The 17,473-nt window shown below is 42.3% G+C and overlaps 1 long non-coding RNA gene across 5 annotated transcripts in view; it reads left to right on the forward strand.

Annotated features, from left to right (window-relative positions):
* Positions 1 to 16,867, forward strand: part of LOC122163024 — a 68,294-nt gene extending 51,427 nt beyond the window's left edge. For 4 of the 5 annotated variants that reach the window (XR_006169764.1, XR_006169767.1, XR_006169766.1 and 1 more), the window contains 3 exons: positions 4,585 to 4,706; positions 5,978 to 6,127; positions 14,834 to 16,867. This is a non-coding gene — a long non-coding RNA (uncharacterized LOC122163024). Of the gene's footprint in view, positions 1 to 4,584; positions 4,707 to 5,977; positions 6,128 to 7,735; positions 8,079 to 14,833 lie in introns of those variants that run through there. The other variant, XR_006169765.1, reaches the window with a different exon arrangement.
* Positions 16,868 to 17,473: the final 606 nt, after the last annotated feature.

The raw sequence follows: 17,473 nt of genomic DNA on the forward strand, positions 1-17,473 counted from the left end.
TCCTACTGACAGAGTTCAGGGACAGAAGAAATGATCCTGTTTATTTACTTCTTTCACCTAAAATTAGAAGTGGAAGAATTCTAAGTTGTTGGCACAATGATAATCAGTTTTGATTGTCAGAACAGTTAGAAATCTTGTGTTTTTCTCCCTGCTCATCTTGGATCCAGTTTTTCATTGGCTGAAGTGGTCAGCTTGCGTTTTTTGGGCTGTTTTTTTTTTCTTTTCTTTTTTTTCTTTCTTTTTTTTTTTTTTTTTTTTTTTGTAAATGTTTGATCTATTTGTTTCTAGAAATCTTACAGGGTGTGAATTACTAGAAATGAAGCAAAATGTACCAGACACAAAATCAGTGCATTCTCTGCCGCTCATATTCTCTGAAGACTCATTTGTCCACCTTTTAGATGTTTTCTCTTTTCTTTCTGGCCTGGTTTTACTGTTTGCTTCGTCGGCCATTTGTTCTACGTCATTTGGCGAAATATCAGCGAAGTCTTTCTGACAGTGAGCTGGGAAGGGAAAAACAGCAGCAGCTGGTGAAGGTTGTCCATAGAGAATAGAATCATAGAAAGGCTTGGATTGGAAAGGACCTCAAAGCCCACCCAGCTCCAACCCCGTGCTGTGGGCTGGCTGCCCCCACCACCTCAAGCTTCCCAGGGCCCCATCCATGGCCTTGAACGCCTCCAGGGATGGGCACCCACAGCTCTGAGCTGCTGTGCCGCTGCCTCACTGCCCTGTGAGCGCAGAATTTCCTCTTGACATCTAACTTAAATTTCCCTTCCTTTAGTTTAAAGCCATTCCCCCTGTGTTATCCCCCTTACCCATTTGGACTTTTGTTTCATTTTTATATTGGGTTTTATTTAAGGTGCCATTTCTCCCTGGAGGTCTTGTCTCACTGCTGTGGTGGATGGAGCTGAGCTCCGCATGTGCAGCTCCATGGCTCTTCTTGTCTCCATGGCTCTTCTTGCCTCAAGGCAGAGATGCCTTTCCAGCTATAGGCACCCCAGAAAGTCATCTCTCGCAAGTCCACAGCTTCCTAAGCACACCTGAAATGGGCTTTGACCCAATCTTGGTCTCAATAAACTTTCCCTTTCGAGCTTCTCTGAAGATTTGAGTTGGCTCTGGGATTGCCCTGACATTCAGTTGCTCTGGTGCTATTGGGTTGCTCTGTCTCCTCTGTAGCTCAGTGTTTATAGACGGGCTGCACAAGCTTGTCCCAGCTTCAGAGCAGAATCAAGCCAAGGCAGCTCCAGCTGCAGCATGCAGCCTGCCAGACAGGCAGCTCTCTGACAAGCCTGTTACTACAAGTTCACCTCAACCAGCAGCTCTGGCAATCTCAAAAATTTGCATGAAGTTCATGTTAGTTCAACATTAGCTCACTTTGCCAGCTATTCAGGAGCTCCTTCACGCTCGAAAAATTTGAGCACACCTACCATGCAAACTCCCTGGGAATGTCTTGAAGGTGGGCAAGCATTTATTTTTCACAAATACCACAGCACAAGTGAGTTTGATTGAAGATTTTAAGTCCTACTGTGTATTTCCCTTCTCTGCATGATGTAACAGCATCTAGATTAATTTCCAAAAACTGTATAGGTCAGAGAAAAAGTAGGTTTATACAAGAATATTCTTTTCCACTCACTGGTTCAGTGAGATCTTATGCCAATTGCATTAAAACACGTTTATATTTATAAAGACTCTTTTAAAATAGTTTCTGATAATTCAGTGGTGTGTAATAAGATATCACAGGCTGTTTAAAAGTACTTTTTTCCACTGAAGCACTCTGTGCATTATAGCTTCTGTAATATCGTTAGCAGTTACTGAGGTCTTGCAGAGCTGAGGATGTTTGTACTCTACAGATTTTGTGTATTTGTTCCTAATGTATGACAGTAAGTATTTGCTCAGCAAACAAAGAAAAAACAATGCTGGTCAAATTTTGGAGATTTTGCTGGGAAAAAAAAGATTTGATGTGATATATTTTTTAGTCCAGAAATCCACAAGGGTAGATAGTAATAGGACAAGGCGGAATCATTTTTAAACCAAGGCAAGGGAGTTTTAGGTTAGATATTAGGAGGAAGTTCTTCACGCAGAGGCTGGTGACACACTGGAATAGGTTGCCCAAGGAGGCTGTGGATGCCCCATCCCTGGAGGCATTCAAGGCCAGGCTGGATGTGGCTCTGGGCAGCCTGGTCTGCTGGTTGGTGACCTGCACACAGCAGGGGGTTGGAAGTAGATGAGCCTTTTCAACCTAGGCCATTGTATGATTCAATGATACTATTTTGCAAGTATTAGTAATGTAGCTGAAATTTTCCTTCCTCTCTTGACTTATTCTGGGAAATCAGGATTAATTACTGTCTCGATTTTTGTGCTGGATGAATGCTGTGTACTCTGGGCTAAAGTCATGAGTCACCTTCAATACTCTGTTAGATCCACAGAAGGTCCACGAATTCCACAGCTCCCCAAAAATTTATGCAGAGTAAGAGGTAGATCCATATCCAGTGACCTGTTCTGGTCCCTGTCTGCACAGTGCCATGAGGTATTACCCCAGCTATTGGAGCAACCCCACTTCCATCCTACTGGAAAGAGTGTTGCAAGGAGGAAGCAGAACTGCTCCCGGCGCAGTGCAGAACAGATGGTGGCTGCGCAGGGCTGTCCATGGGAAGGATCTGTGGGAAGGAGCAGCCGTGGGACACGCAGAGCAAGGAATGGGAGGCATGTCTGCAGTGGGAGGCAGCACTCACAGGGTTCCCAGCTCTCACCATTGAGCATTGTTTGAAACAAACGTTGATGCTGTATATGAATGTAAAGCTTAATTTGTGGTTTTTACACCCACCACATTTCTTGGAGTTGACATTTTCTGGGACTCTGGGGCTTTTTATCTCCAGGCTATTGTTTTGTTTGCTTTTTCTTGTCTTGGCCATTTTACCAGAGGCGAATAGCCTAAGTTTTTTCATTTTTGTAACAAAATAGCACACAATCAAATTATTCTTTGAATTATGCTTTATTCTACTTGAAGATGTACAAACCTGGTGGGCAGTGAAACACTTGACTGACATAATGTGGTATGGCTCCACTGTGAATCATTTAGGTGGATGAGAAATCCTGATAATTCCCTATGGGAACATGGCGCTGAAGAAATGAAAAGTCCCTCTTTGTCCCCTGTTCCATTTCTGCCCAAAGTGAAAGCAGGTTATTTTTCCAAAATGCCTTGAACTGGCTGTGGCTGAAGGGTAGAAAGGTTGATTTTGTTTCTGGTGGTGCCCAAAATGTGCCAGGCATTTCCCAAATGGAAGAAAGTTACAACTGAAGACCCAGGAGAGGGAGGGAAGGGATTCAAGACAGCATGCATTTAGTGGGAGTGCAGTCTTGTTCACACTAAAGCTTCAACCCTTCTGAATTTTTCTTTCTTGCTCCTCCAGCAGAGGAAACAGAATATATTGCATTAAGTTTTGTACAAGGCTTTCACCTGAGGCACGTAATACTAACCTCAGAAAATTAGATTGTTATTCTCAGGATGGAAGAAATATGGGGCAAGCACTATTTTGCTGGGAATTTCCAACCAAATGGGATAATCATGTCTGAATTCACTGACAAGCAGATTGCAAAGCAAGGTGTTAGAGCCTCTGAGAATAGATGGGGTGACCCCTGACCTACCATGATCCTTTCCTCCAAATGTTCTCTTCTTCCTTTACCAGTATGAATAGAGGATTTTGGCACATGAAGCAACAGGATCAGAGTCAGCTGGAAGAAACAGCCAAGTCGATGTTGATAGACGTGTCTTAATAGACATCCTCCATTGGTTGAAAATTTCTGATCTAATTTCAAGGGCACTTTAATTTTCAAATTTCTTTTCCATTGAACATGTACATGCAAAGTTGAGTAGGAGAGAAAAAGGCTGGCACAAGGAGATTTGCCTAGCTGCCCAATTTCCATTGTATACTGTAATTACAGCAGCGTACACTTTGGACTGACAGCATTTTTCAGCAGTTTGGTGCTTGAGAAATATTAAACTTACATCAGCTATTTGTGTAGACAGTCACCTTCTTCAGCAGGTTAGTCGTGCCAATATTATCCAACTTAAATAGGCAGTGAAATAGGGAGAGAAACAGATTAAGTGGCTCATCTAAGATCAAGCAACACTGACAAGAGAAAACCTGGTTTATCTTGGGGAATTGTTGTATCCCAGTGACCAAGGACTGTGTGTAATAATTCAGAGAACTAGCATGTGTCCCTATGGTAAGTTAGAAAAGATGCTGGCTTAGGAAGTTACACACTCACTAGGGCAAGGGACACTGAGATGGCACAGTACTGCAAAAGGCAGCAGATCCTTGTGCTTATGGATGGCAATGGGTAAATGATGAAAAACATCCCCGTGTTACTGCCTGCGGAAGTCCCAGAGTCCTTACTTCTTTAAAGGAGATCTAGAACATCAACAGGTGATCAAAATGAGTCTAAATGTGTGATAAGCTGTTTTGTGACTTTGGCTTCTTTCAGAAGAAATTATCATTAGGTATCTCCAGAAGTCTGACAAAAAATGGCTAAATCTTCAAGTCCTTTACCCAGAAGTTAACCTTTCCCTCCTGTTGTTATCTGCAGCCAGTTTCTGTCCCATGAAGGAGATTAATACCAATGGGACTGTTTCCCCTAAACAAGGAGAATCTGCATGATGAGAAGAGCGAAAGAAGTTGTATGTCCACAGAACTTGCAGAAGTCTCAAGGTAAAAGCACCTCTGAATGTATGGTAATTTTAGGGAAGTAATTATCCCCCAGACAGCTGAGTAAATTCCAAAGGGAAAAAGAAAAAAGATGTTTACATTGAGGAATTGGCTAATAACAGAGCTAATGTGTTTATACATGGGGGGAAGGAGAAGCCAGGCCTTTTTTTCTTGGGTTGTCTTCTCTTATTTTGTGTTATTATTTCCACTGAAGGAAGCAACCTCTGCAGATCTAATTGTTAACTAATTATGTTTCAGCAGAAATGAGCAGGGTCCCAGATTTTATTTGGCTTGGATGTTTAAAGGCAAATAGTAAGTTACATAATAAAACAACAGAATCATTAAACATTGATTTACATGTTTATTTTGCTATAAGAAATGAAATTTTTATTGGAGCTGAATTAAACAGAGGTTTATGTGTTTGTATTCCCCATAGCCCTTTATACTCTAGTAATATAGCAATATTCATAAATCATACCAGAGTTTTCAAATTTCCTTAGGAGTGACCTAGGCAAGAAACCCTTAACAACTTGCTGAGAGACTTTAAATTAAATTCAGCTGTAATATCATCATGACTAATTTATGGCTCGTTTGGTTGCTGCAAAGATGCATTTAAAGAAACCAGAGTACACGGTAAGGATAAGATAAAGCATTGGTTTAGTATCATGCACTAGAAAGATTTATTCAATGTTTCATTACTTCATTGAACATGGCAAAGCAATCAGTTCCTTGAGAAGGAATAAACAAGAATTATGTCATGAAACATGTCAATGGTAGACCTTCAACCAAGAAAAGGGGGGAAGTACTACACGTGAAATTCAGATTTTGTATAATTAGATATGGTTGTGCATGTGTGAACATGTATGCAGCAGCACACGTGTGTACAGCCTAGATGTGTGCATGTATGAACACAGGTTCTCACGCACGCATTCCGTCTCCACTTCAGAGTAAGTTTTACTGTAAAGTATCATTAAGGTTGAGACAGGCAGACACCACCTGGCACAATCTGAGCTATGTTTCTGAAATGCCCAGTGTCCCCAAAGCCCTCCTCTGTCCCACCGCAGCTTTAGAACTTCCTGCAAGCCTGGTTACACCAAATGGAGATTGATGAGAAAACACATTTTGAAATTATTAGAGGGGTTTTTTTTTGTTGTTTTTGTGTGTTTTTTTTTTCTTTTTGCCTTTAGTTTCTTTCACCACGGAATGAAAAGGGTGAAAAATGATGTTTTTCCCCAGTAATTAATTATATGTCTGACTTCTCAAATTTTATGCAGGCAGAAAACTCCTGAACTCAGTGTGAGTTGGAACCCAGGTCCTAGCATCTTGCTTCATATCACCGCAGTGCCATCATTGCCTGTCTTCTGAGACATGGATTTTCACTCTGTCCATGCTGGTTGACACCAGCAAATCATTCCAGGCAGGAGGTAAGCTAAAATATGTCTTGGTCTATGTCTTTTTCAGCCCCTTCTTCAGGTAAGTGCATTCCTCTGGTATTGGACCTTCTATGACATCAAGCTCCAGGAGGTGAATGTTGAATTACCCTGGTGATGGGTGCTATTTGGAGGCATATACTGCTGTAATGAGAATGTACCATGGTACCCCTTAAAGTAAGACACTGGCTATTGCTGGTAGTTACTGCCTTGCAAAGTATTAATGTTCAGTTATAGTGCAGTCATGTAGGAAAATTATAGATGCCTACAGGATGTTACTTAGCAACACTTGGTAATGTTGAGTTAGTAATGAAGAAATGGAGTAAAAGAAATACAGAAGGTATTGAAATCATAAAATAAACTGTGGTACAACTTGTGAAAGCAGTTCTGCAAATAAAGCTGTCTGTTTCTCTTTTTGGCATAGCGAGCATGGTAGGAAAAGTTCTGATCTGATCTGAAGCAGCACATTTAGAATACCTAACTAACAGAACAAGTGTGTTGTTTCCTTTTGTCCTTGTTCCCTGGGAAAAGCATCAGAAGAGCTGAGGTTTTGAAGATCTTCCTGTCATTTCAAACCCACCCTGAAGCACTGGCTGGCCAATTAAAATAATCTCTCCTTTGGAAGGCATTCACTGGAGCTGAGAATGAAAGCTCCTCTCTACTATATCTCTTTTAACCAGTCATTAATTTACATAACTCTCTCTGCTGTTAACCAAGTGTCTGTAGGCATATCTCAAAAGAAGGAGAAGACCACAAAAATAGAGACATTTCTGTTAGAGATGAACCTTCCATATGTTGCAGATCTCTCTCAGACACTTATCTTAGCTTATCTCCACCTGTTTAAACTGGAAAACCCACAAAAATCTATCTCAAGTGAGATATCCAAGGTTTCTTGATTTCATTTGGGTCAGAGCTGCCACAAGACATGCATTTCTCAGAGCCCTTCTGAGCTGCTGCCAGGAACAGGGAGTGCTGGGCTGTGCCACTTCAACAACAACAGAAAAAGTTTTCTTTGAAAACTCACCAAATTTTATAAGCTTTTTTTTTTTATTAAAAAAAAAAAACAAACAACTTCAGCCTCGTTCAGCCTCAGATCTGATTGAAGGAGCTGCCCTGATTTATTGGTGTCAAATAAAGTATGTTTGGATAGAATGCTATTTTGTAATGGAAAAAGCATCAGTGGAAGCACCGCCTCTCAGCACTGCTTGGGTTGGATGAGTGCTAAGCCTTAAATTATGATTGTGCTGCTGAAGAAAAGGAGGACTGCTGGAAATGCTGCAGCTAAGAGGCCCGTCTCTCACTCTTCCAAATAAAGGTATCTGTGGAATCAGCCTCAGCAGCACCACCAGATCTGCTGGTTAAGTACTGGGCAGTATCTGCCTGCTCTGTGCTGCACCTGCTCTGCAGAGCAGATGGGAAGGGGTTTCTCATTCCTCTTCCACCAGATGCATTGAGCTGTAAATGTGGAGCAAAGTTTTGGGAATGTTTCACAGGATAAATTTTCTTTAGACGTGAACTTTGTTTAATAATCTCATTATTATTACTATTAATGGTTAAGCCCTTTTATTTTGCCTAACTTCTTGTTCTTGCACATTCCCTTAGCCAGGAACCTTCTACCAGAGCATTGCCACCAGGATGAGTCTGCAGGGACTGCCCAGAGACACCTGGAAAATCAAGTGCCAGAAACTAGTGGTGCGGGAGAGCCAGCACCTCTGTTAACAGATCGGTTTATACCTGCAAGAACTTGTCCCACCAAACCAAAAAAACCCATCATCCTACTCATGCACTGTTCCCCAAAATGTCACAAAAGTGACTTTTGGCCTTTAAATCTGATCTGTCTCCATTTGAGATGCCACTGAGACCATAGGTGTGACTAGAAGATTATTACCAAATATAAATTTAATTCAGTAAAAGTTATTTGGGAAAAAAACAAAAAAAAAACAAAAAAAAACAAAAAAAAAACAACAAAAAAAAAAAAAACAAAAAAAAAACAATTTACACCGCAGTTATCAAAGTCCTCTGCACATCCTTCCCAGCAGACATTCTGTCTGTCTCACTTGTGGGGAACTACTTTTGGTCAGAATGCTGCAGATGTTTTAAAATTAAAAAAAAAAAAAAAGTTTGTCGCGTAACTTTTAGCAGTGTTTATTTTGCGTGAGCAAAATTCTCTTCTGTCTTAAGATGTTTAATCATTATTTGAAAGCCACTTGATGAATAGAAGAGTGTGTACTCCCACACGGGACAAACATATTTTTAGACTGATTCATAATAATTTATTTCTGTCAGAGTGGAATGCATTAATTTCTCCTACTGGTAAGGGCTTTACTGCTGCTGCTTTTCCTAAGGTAGATGGATCTGCTCTGGGAACATATTAGCTGATTTAAGTGGATACCAGGTACTCAGTTATGTCATGGCTATCTCAACGATCTCTTAAGGAACACTGAGTACTTATTTTTGTGGATACGGTGCACTCTGTGTTTCATCACAGACCTTTGTCACTTTGTTATTTACAGAATTCAGATTACTGCAATCTAAAAGTTTCTCAGTCCTTGTTAGTGCTCAGTGACACAAAATAAACCCATGTATTAAGGAGGGAAAAAAAAAAAAAGGAAGACCAAACAAAACAAGGAAAAGAAAAAAGAAAGAAAATGAAAGCAGCAATGTGAAAATGCACAGCTATAAAGGGAAGTGTTATTATTTGCTAATAGTTTCCATGTAGAAGTTAGCTGCTGAGTGCCGGGCTCTGTGCAGTGCAGGGGGATGCAGCCAGGCATCTGCCTCCATGTCCCTCCTGATGTAGGCAGAGCGGGACCACAATGCTCTCCAAGTTCCTTTTTTAGTAAAATCATTCCTCGTCCAAGAGCTGCTGGGCCCCACTGTGTGCCAGAAATACCCGCGGCCCTTTGGGAATTGCAGCCCTTGGCCCTGCCCAAGCCCCAGTCCTCCCAACCCAGCAGGACCCTCCCAGCCAGGGCTGGTGGCAGCACTGCTCCTCACTTCATTTGAAGGGCAGCAGACAGAAATTGACTATCTATTTATTTATTTATTTATCTGTCTATTTTTGGCACGGGATAGCTAACAACTCGTGCGTGGCTGTAAAAGACTGCACGCAGGGTAGGATGTCACAGGCTGCAGGGTGAGAAGCTCTGTGTGTTGTCATCCGTTTCTTCCATACCCAGTTTTGCCTTTCCTGTGCTGCTGCCACTGGAGTACAGAGAGACCCAGAGCAGTGATGCCATTCTGCTGCTGGCCTTGCCTGCTCTGATCTTTTCCACTCTCAGAGAAGGTTTTGGCCCTAAAGCCTTTGCCAAGAGTGATCCCTACAAATCCAGGCAGGATGATGCCTTGGATCTGGCAGGCTGCTATCAGGTTGCCCTCAATGGAGATGTGTGAGCAAGGCAGAGGGAGAACGAGGAATGGGTGGTGCCATACAAAATGAGCTCAAAGTAGGCACAGGGCTCAGAAGTGCTGCTGGGTATCTCATGTGCTGCTAATGAGGCTGATAAGGAACCTGTGAGACGGAAGGAATGGGAAAGATGGCCTCAGATCCACTTGGAGGTCAATGAATATGAAGTAGGGATGGAATTAGGGTGGAGAAGTCATGGTTGGGTAAGGGTCGAGTTGAGGAACTTGGGATAGACTCCCATTGAGATGTTTAATGAACAGAGCTTCTGTCTACCAAGATGGTGCTTTCTTAAGTACCTGTACAGAGCTCATGGTTCAGCTCTAACCCTCCAAGAGGTCACCTGTGTCTGGCAGCAGACATTTCATATGTCTGCACACGTGCACTATGTGATTAGAGCAGGTAATAACAAGTGTGCAAAAACATCTCTGGTCTAGGGAACTATATACTGCTCACTGAGCTGATCCTTAGTGATAGAGTCATAGAATTGTTTGAATTAGAAGGGACCCTTAAAGCTCATCTAGTCCAACTCCCCTGCAATACCCTATCAGGTGCTTGGAGCCCCATCCAGCCTGACCTTGGAAGTCAAGTACTGACCAAGTAGAGACCAAACGCTTCCTATGTGCTGGGAGGTGCATCTGGGAGGTGAGCTTCAGGGCAAGGCAAGGTGGTCCCATGCACCTGAATGGCAACCTGATGAACTGCATTTAGTTTCTTCAGCTACCTGAAGCCTCCTTCAGTATTCTTGAAAAAAAGAGTTGCTTTTCAAAGGCACTGAGTGTTCCCAGTTGCAGTAGGCATTAATAAGATTTGGGTTTTACAAGCATAACATATACGTCTCTGAGAAATAAGATTTCTGGCCAGTTTGGGTACCCTAAAACTAGAAAACACTTTTTATTTTAATCTGATTATATTTCATCTCTTCCTATTCTCACAACATGTGATTTGACTGCAGGAATACTTAAGCTGGTTTTTGGATGACCCGTTAATGAGAAGTACAGAAAGCCCATGAGGCTCTGAACAGTCCTGTCTTGCTGTTACTTGATCTCGGAAATAAGGCATGGTGTCATGCAGTAAACATGAAATAGAAAACCAAACATAAAGTCATTAAAAATGTGCCATCTGGTCCGTGCTGATGAGGAGCAGAAAACTCTTAGGAAAACTCTAAGGAAGTTCTTAGGAACTCAACTGCAGTTGCTCAATCGAAGTTAGGGTAAAGGTGGTGCTTATGTACGTCTTTGTACTATTGCACAGATGAGGTCTGAGTTCAGCTGCTCATCTGACACAGAGTCATATTCATCCTGACACCAGGTGTTATGTTGCACTAGGAATAAAGCAGCCACTTGCTGACTGAGTGAGCTGTACTCACAGTGAGGGATGGTGGCATTGCTGGGCCCTGTGTTGGAGGCTGGAGATGGCTGATCCGTTCCTGCAGCTCCAGACCCTGCTGGGAACCTGAACTGTTAACCTGAATGCTCATTTTTATGTGTTTTCCACTGAAACTGTTTAAAAGCATCTCTGTTGCTGTGAATTCCTGCCTATTTGTCATAAAGGGGGAAAAACACCAAACAGGAATTAACAAGAGGATTTTCTTTGTGACTTCAGTGCCTCATTAGGAGGTTTATGATCAGGCTTTGGGAAAGCTTTCCTTGAATTATTTTAAGGTTCTAATGATAAAAACCTCGGGGAGGTCATGCACATGGGAGATTTAATACCCCTTCAGAACCATCTGGCATTAGATTACATGCAGGGAAAGAACAAAATCTGGCAGTAATATTCATCTCCATTAACCCAGAATACAGGCTGATATGATTATAGCAGAGAAAATGCTCTCACTCTGTCACTAGGAAAAGCTCTTAATAGACACAGGCTAAATTGGTTTATAAAACTAAAGACTTCTTGAAGCATGGATCTGCCCTCTCATTGAGTGCATTAGCTTTGGCTTTTAATATGTTTTATATCTTTTTAACGTCGACAAATAATATGTTAAAGCATAAAATATTGCTAGGGTGAAAGACGGTGTTTGGAGCTCCCAACTTACTCCATGAATACAATGCTAGTGGTGTAAGCACAGCCTTGGAGCATGGTCCACTCGTGCTTTGCTTCTACCTCTTCTCAAGAGCATCAGCAAGGTCATGGTCCCAGTGACATCCTCAGCAAAACTTGAAATGCTGTTGGTGGCAATAAGATCCTCTATCCTCTCAACTGCTCTTCTGAGAGCCCAAACCAGCAAAGTGCTAAAGCAAGCATTTGGCCTAACGCACACTGAGCACTTCAGGATTTATGTACTTCTCTCTAAGAAAGCCAGTATTTAAATTCTTGGCTAAACCAGAACTTTAGGAGAAAGTAGAGAAAATAGAAAAGCGTAGAGTAAGAAGAGGACCAGGAAAGCCACTGTTCTCTGCCCCTCAGTGTGAGGGTGTTTGATGCAAACCCTCCTGAACAAAGCACTACCAAGACACAGACAGAGTCACTGCCCTGCACCCAAACTGCTGGCTCTCCTCTAATTGGCTGCCTGGTAGTTCCTGCATCCAAACAGGCTCATCTTGTTACTCTCCATCTGCACAATGACTTCTCCAGACGTAGTCTCTCTTCCCCTTCAAATTTTCCTTTCCTTTCACCTCCTCTTCCCTCCACTCTCAGCTCTATCTCCGGACAGCTCCTTTCCTTCAGCCAGAATTATGATTCCCTCGTTACATGGAAAGCAAAACCATATGGGAGACAAGAAAAGGCCATTTATCTCAAAGTCTATTAAGATGCGGAGACCTCGCATTAAGGCTCCAGTTCAGCCAGCCTTTCTTGCACGTGTTGCTGTCATCTCCTTCCACCAGAACAGGGATGTACTCCTGAGGCAGACTTGCTAAGATGCTCTTAGCTTGTCATCGGGTTTGTACTTAGCATGGCTCTGCATACAAAACATTTAAAGGAAATAAAAAAATTAAGACGTTGCCACATCTTTTCCCTCAGCCTTCAAAGCCACCTCTGCCAGTTCTCCCTATTTTATTGTCATCCTGGGACAGAGTCGTAGAGCAGTAAACAGAATGGGCATGAAGCCTGGCAAAGGGAAGTCACCAAATGGATGCTTCTACCTGAGTGACTGGGAGGGTTGACATTATTGAATTAACAACTGCTTTAGGATGAGAGAGCAGAAGATGGCTGCTCTTTTAACTTGGGGTGAAAGCCTCCATCTTTCACACTTCTGGGGAGTTAAGAGATATGGAGCCTTGTAAGACACAACTGCTGGAGTCCTGCAGTGCCTGCTGTTATGTTTCTGCTCCCTTCTCCAGGGTTGTAACATATTTGCTGACGGATTTACACTGCAGTTGGAAACCAGAACCCAGGACAGCCTGTTCCCTTGCTTCGTGCTATAAACATAAATACACTCGCACAGCCATTTGTAGCTGGTTCTTTCTATCTGCACAAGGATTTTATTATCTTTCTCTAAAGCGGTCTAAAGAGGAGCAGGAGACTCGCAACAAAAGGAAGTGCTTGAACAGGAACAAGAATAAAAAGGAGCAAAGGGCAGGAAGTTGCTAAGAGACCACGCAAGCAAGAGTGGGGAATTAATGGCAGATATCAAAGCAGCTATTGGAAACCACATGTTTTCCTACAAGGGCTCATTTATTGAGGAGGAGCTGCTATCAGAAGGCAGCAGTGTTGCTCTGGTCTGAAGTACATTTGTAACGCAGAAAAAACTTTCTCCCATTTACAGTTTTGTTCTTTGCAGGGCAAGTTGCTAAGTTAATGACGGGCCTTTAAATTAACTAATGTTATGGAACAGCAGAGCGAGTAATACGGAAAAAAATGCAAGCAATTATGGTTTAAATAAACCTTATCTACTGCATTATTAGAAACTACCTGAGCTGAGATTTCAGCAGTGTTAGGTTTGTCCTCAGCTCTCCTCAGTGAGAATCTGGGTCCCACAGGGTTGAACAGTGTGGGAAATGCTGAACAATTCCAGCTGAGCTCTCAGCTGCTGTCTCAAATTCCCGATTTTCACCTCCTGATTTTGTTGTTACTTTGCCTCTAACGCACTATGGGTCTTTTGACTATAAAAGAACCAACAAGAGAAGCAGGTAAGGGAGGGCAAGAGAAGAATGATAATTGCATCGAAAGGCACTTAAATGGTAATGTTGGCAATGGCCTGAAAAACCCACACTAACCTCCTCAGTACCTCCCAGTTCTGGACTCAATTTGAGATTACATCTGCCATAGCGTGATAGTCTTTCTAGATGATCTTAATGTCCTTTCCAACCTTAATGATTCTGTGATAGCCCATCGGCCACAGCCACTCTGAGTAAGGCGGGGTGCTTTGCTGGCTTTGCTTGCACGGGCAAAATTATTGCAGTCTTTCAACTGCTGCCCTGGGAGAAGTGTTCCAGCTCTGCTATATAGAATGGTTCCAGCTGTTCTCCACTCCTCCAGAGATATCATCAGAGAGCAGTCGCTTACACTGAGATTACGTTAATGATATCAAAGGGTGTGGAAGAAGGCTGCTAATTAGTAAGCCCTCAAGGCACAAAGATATAAATAGCCCTGAAGCAGCAAGAGAGCAGATCCAAATCTGCAGTCTAACATTATCTCGGGCTGAAAGCATTATGTGTTGACTGATTCCACCAGAGGAGAGCAATTCAACTTTCCTGTTGAACAAAAAAAGCAGGGCTTGTTTTGATTGATATATCTCCATGTCAGATTGTGCAGCATATTATCCATTTATCGTGCCACCTGTCATGCCTGAGACAGGAGCAGCAGCAGTGAGAACATGATAGGATGGGATGAACCTTCCTTTTGGAGAAAAAATATTGGCTCATACTTTTACTTATTAAAATAAATAAATAAAATAGCACCTATCTCTATCTCCATTGCCAAAAGTTTAAATGCTTCTGGGATCCAGCCAAAAGGCAAAGATTGTGGTAAGCAGCTAATATCTGTCAGCAGAGAATTTGCAGGAAAAATAAGGCTATTCCAACTAGCATGGTCACGGTAGAGAGGGAATGTCAGTGCTGAGGGAGATGAAAATCACAGCATGGCCCTGCAGAGTCTCTCAGGCTCAGGAGTCACATCCCTCATCTCACAGCACTGGTGCCAGTGCTCTCCTCATTTTCTTGCATGTCTGCAACTGGAAAACCAGTCAGCTCTCCTAAATCACTATCCTGTATTTGGATGTGACTTACTGTACTCCTTCACACTTTGCTTCCTGTAAGGATTACTTATATAAAGTTGTTGCATTGAGTTTTTTCTACTGTTGTTTGGTGGATGTTTTTTTTTTAAATTGTTTTATTGTTGGTCTTTTTAAGTCCTAGGCTGTTTTTTGAACACCACACCAACCAGCCGCTTGCAGCATCTTGACAGCACTACCACCCTGCAATAAACTTACAGAATTTGGTTTTTCAGTGAAGGTTGGCTGTAAGGGAAGAGGGGGAGAGGAAAGCACAAGAAAAAACCCAAACTTCCCTTCCAAGCACCATCCCAGCCATATGCATGGACTTGCACAGCTGTTCCCAAGCGCGGTATCAGAGCACCGCACGTAAGGAGCACTTCTGCAGGACCACACAAGTTTGCTGCTATTCTTAAGCCGAGCCTCGCAATTGGGAAACTCCTGCCAAGTTGTTTGAGACAGTGGCACCTGGGAAGTATTATATGAGTCTGTATTGCATCATGAGAACCCTATTTGCACTTAATTACACAACTCCCTCTCTCCTCCCAGTAGAACGAGCGGGACAGATGCTACATCTACAAAGTGAGAATCAAACACATTTTTTAAGTGGAGTCTGACAGCCTGAAGCCTAAAGGCAGGCTTCAGACCAGATCCCAGCAGTGAAGATCCTCACAGTACTGAATGGCTCAGGCCAATGAGATTTTGTGCATGGATCCTACATACCTTACTATGGACCTGTCTCATGCTCCTGCCTCCTTATGCAGAAATGTAGTTGAGATTTTGACTACCATCCTCTTCCTTGGTCTTTCTCTGTGAGCCTTTTGCAGCCAGAAGCCTGGATATTATCTTCACAAGGCTCCTGCCACATCTTTTCTATGGTGCTGGTCACAGTATGTTAAGAAGCCTTGCAAGGCTTCTTTATCCAAACCTGTGGATTGCACTGGTGTCTCTGGATTTGAGTCAGGTTAACAGACATCAGTTGGGCTAACCAATGAAGATTCTCTGACAAGGGTGAGCAATGGAGAGGCAGGAAAACCCCAAACTGGCTTTGTTAAGCCAAGATAAATAATAGCAGCACCACCACATCATGTTTGACAGGAGCAGATCCTCTCAAAACAGGCAGCTGGCAGGTGGGCGCAGATCCACCACTGGCTAACACCTGCCTGAAGTGGCAGACTCTATTGCTGTTCTGCAGGCCATCGCAGACTGTATGGCAACAAATGTGCAAACTGCTCTTTTTAAAGCAACTCTTTGGAAGTTCGGATCCTCATGTGCATTTCTAACCTAAGCTCATTACTTAAGCCCTTGCAATTGTATGTAACCGGAGGCATTGCCCTTTTATTCTCCCTTCATAAATCAAATCTCCCATCTTTTGCCATATAATCCAAGACTGGAAATACCTTTTCTGTTTATGTCACACCACGGTAATGCAGTCACTGATCTGCCACAGGCTTCAGCTGCTGTAAATTCTTTTCCTACTGCCCTTTCCCCACCAGCTTTCTCACAGTGCTTTATGGCTCACAGGTCTGGGCATTGATTCAGTAGTTTCTTTAAGGAGGGCCCAGAAGGAATGATGGAAAAGTATGTTTATCAGATGTGATACAGTTGAATGAATACAGTAAATGCTGTCCTACACAAACAAAAATACAGATCCAGCAAGGAAAGTTTTAATGTGCCCAGCTCAAAAATTTTGCAGATAATGATTAATGCTGTGGATGAGAAGAGTGGTTCTCACAACCTTTGTGTTGACTGTTAATCTGCATGGAAACCACTTGCACAAAGTTTAAGTCAGTGCAGATCACCAACTATTTCTGTGCATCTCCTCTTATGATGACTTTCACAATAAAATGGGAGATCTTCCATGGTTTCACTTTAATACTTTTCTGATTCAATTTGTCAATTATTTAGGCATCGTCTACATTTTAAAACAGCAAAAAGAAATATATAGGTTAGCAAAGGTTTGCTGTGTTCTCTTCCAGATTTCCAGCATCTCAGATGGTTGGTAAATTCACTCTACGGATAAATCATCAAGGCTTTTTCACACACTCTTTCATTTTAGCATACATTAAATGAGAAAATATTAGGGCACACACAAAAAAATAGTTCAGCTTTCACGTTTCCTTCAGCGTGTGGTGTAAGCATGTTCTTCTGACTACATACCAGGGCTAGCTGGTGTTTTGCCTACTTGGCACCTTTGGAAAACATGCATGCCTAACTTTGCAGCTCACATATGAGTCATTATTGCAATTTAATGTTTTATATGATGAAAAACACTGTGTTTTTGAATAAGATGATTAGCAGACAGCATTTGCAATGCTGGATACTGTTAGGTGAAACAATATTTCTTGTATCAGGATTGTAATTGATTTCTCCTCTATAAAGAAGTTTCCCCTCAGATCTTGATAAGGGGTTTTCCCTCCAGGTCTTCAGGAGCTGTGCCCCACGGTCAGGTTTCCCTCAGGTCAACAGCTCAGGTTCCTTTGGTGCAGGAGAAAGCACCACAAAGATGAGCTCAGGGCTATCACTGCTTTTTGGCTCTCTCAAATATGGTAGAAAGTTTGCATGATTAAATTCCTTTCAGAATTGGAAAACTGATATTTATTCACATTTGAGGCTTTTCTGCTTGTGTGTGATCTGGCTATGTCATTACTCAGGAGCTCTGCTGGCCAGGGAATGTAAAGTGGAATTGCTGTAAAACAGCTGTGGTATGAGATGGTACCCATCATTGTTGTTGCTTTCCTCCCAACTTTTTGGACCAGAATTAATTCTGTTTTTTGCA

This window comes from Centrocercus urophasianus, unplaced genomic scaffold (assembly GCF_019232065.1).
Source record: "Centrocercus urophasianus isolate 14NV4802_14NV808 unplaced genomic scaffold, USGS_Curo_1.0 seq_22, whole genome shotgun sequence".
NCBI lineage: Eukaryota > Metazoa > Chordata > Aves > Galliformes > Phasianidae > Centrocercus > Centrocercus urophasianus.